The following is a 2,860-nucleotide window of genomic DNA, read 5'->3' on the forward strand; positions in this document are numbered from 1 at the left end:
AGGAAAGGTAGGCTTTACATACCTTGCACGCGTCTTACGCTCGCTTAAACTCGATTCCCGTTTCGCCCAGAATCTACAAATGGTCAAGTTTACCAAAGGTAAGTTATAGATTCTAAGTTATTCAACTTAAGGTCATGTTGGTCTACCGAAATTTCGGCAGCACTTCCCCTATATATATAACATCCCCGAGAATCATCTCGGTCAAAAATATCAACAACAACAACCCAACAACATCAACAACCATCATAATCTACATTATGGCACAAAAGGTCTTCTTTCTACATAGTTCAACAATTTCCATCCAAACTTCACATTATCAAACTAATATCAACATTTTCCAGATTCATTAACTAATTCGATATTATTCAAACATATTCCAATAACGTTCCATACATTATTCATGAATTCATGTATTTCTACCAATTCCATATTCCATCCAACTCTTCCACAAACACAACAAAACTTCCAAATCACATTATCTTTCCTACAAACTCATTAACAACAATCATAATTAACGTTTAGAACTTTCATTCCATCATTATATAAAAATCACATAAAATTCACATAAATTCCCATAATTACATACAAGCAACTTCAATGCCAATTCAAGTCATTAAACCCTTATTTACATTACTAAGATCACAACAACACAACTAACAAACTAATTAAACTTGAATTCCTCTTTCTTCCACATCCAACATGGCTCACGGCCAAGCTTGTTATTCTCATACACACACGCCATGCACACACACACCACACTACCATAATTCTCATCTACTTCTATTCATAATAACGTGCAAACTTATTCCATAACACAAGAAATGGAATTCTTACCTTTTTCTTCAATTTTTCAACTTTCCGCAAACGTCGCTCTTTCGCTAAACCAATTATATCACGTCGGAGAGCGTCCTAAACTTGCCAAGAATTCAACAAGAATAAGATTTTTGATTCAAAGTAGAAAGCTTGGGAATTTCTTTTCTCTTTTTCCTTGGGTTCGGCCGAATGGCCTCTTGGGTTTGCTCTCAAGTTTTTTTTTTGTTCTATGATTTTTCTTGAAAGTTCTAAGGGTGAGCATGTATATATATGCATGCTCCCTTAATTAATTGTCACATGCTTGGCATGTGACTTGGGCTTGGGCCACTATTGTTGGCCGGCCACCCCTATGGTTTGGGCCTAGATTTTCCTTATTTTTTTTTTGAGCCCAATTCGTTAATAATCTCGTTTTGAAATTCCCGAAACTAATTTTCGAAATTCCAATTTTGCCCTTGGTCCTCTCCGATGTCTTGCACCAATAGTTTTTTTCCATAAAACAACATAAATTATTAACTAAAACCAAAATATTGACTTATAACATACGAGTCACAATTATTTCAAAATTTTCCGAATATGCGAAAACACGGGATATAACAGTTTTGCTCCAAAAAGGATTTTCATATTGAAAATCTCTGTAACTATCATAGACGGAACCGGATTGCTTTGATATGCTCACAAATGATTCTATAACGTATAATGACGTTAAATTTCATGGGCGGGCCCGTATTGGTTTGATGCATATCCGTGGTCCCTGAGATTTTCCTTTGTATCGTCGTAACGACTTGTTTTTGAAAGAACTTAACATGACTTCCGTTTTAACTCTCGAGCGTCGACTATTTACTTATCTATCGAGACTTAAAGATGATTTATGTGCATATGGTTTCTTACTACTCTGCTCATGCAAAGCTCAATATGTCTTTCACTGAGTCCCGGGCCAGGACACGCATTCGTGCACATTCCACTGCATTATTCACCGAGTCCCTCACTGTAGGGCCGGGACACGCTATATATATGTATATGATGATGTGATGATATGGGGATGGCAGCCAGGATGGCATATGATGATTCTATTCACCGAGTCCCTCACTAGAGGGCCGGGACACGCTATGTATATATATATGATGACATGATGACCTGATTTTACTTACCGAGTCCCTCATTAGAGGGCCGGGAAACGCTATATGTACATGTACATGATGACTATTTTCTTATGTCATTCAGTCTCATAATGTCATGGACACGCATGATTTATGTTTCAAAGACAAGTTTTATGGTTTTTTGGTTACGGTACTAATTTTCCTATACTCCTCACTTCAGTATGGTTTTGTTTACTGTATTTCATGCTTTACATGCTCAGTACATATTCCGTACTGACCCCCTTCCTTCGGGGGCTGCGTTTCATGCCACGCAGGTATATACAGATGAGTAGAAGATGTTTCAGCTGGATTGGCGAGCTCCATTCCTTCCCGGAGTGCTGCCGAGTCAGAGTGCTTTTGTTATGGTATCCGAAGTTATGTTAGAGACTTTGCAGACAGTGTCGTGTATATAAGATGTCAGTTTTGTAAGCGGCTATGTAAGCCGATGTATTATTATGCATTGTGTTACAAGTTCCATATGTTACAGATTTTATTTGATTTGAGAAAGATGAAAAGCATATTGTTCTTCGAAAAGCTTTCCTTACGCATTCCATCATGATTTAAGGGCCCAGCATGATTATGGGTATAACGAGAGTCAGTGGGTTCGCTCGGCCCTAAGTAAGGGTCGGGTGCCCATCACGCCATATCGGAAATTAGGGTGTGACAATGTGTACGATGATGAGGTTACACCGTGCCTAGATGGCCGGACATGTCACTGCTAACGCGGGCTGCTTACAATTCCACCATGCCTAGATGGCTGGACATGTCACCGCTAATGCGGGCTGCTTACGACACCACTGCGCCTGGAAGGCCGGACATTACCACCACTAGTGAGCGGCGTATGATGGTTACTCGGATGCGGGTTAACGACGAGGGTACATGTGGTATGATGATAAATGTGATATGACTAA

The sequence above is a fragment of the Lycium ferocissimum genome, chromosome 1 (genome assembly GCF_029784015.1).
Source record: "Lycium ferocissimum isolate CSIRO_LF1 chromosome 1, AGI_CSIRO_Lferr_CH_V1, whole genome shotgun sequence".
NCBI lineage: Eukaryota > Viridiplantae > Streptophyta > Magnoliopsida > Solanales > Solanaceae > Lycium > Lycium ferocissimum.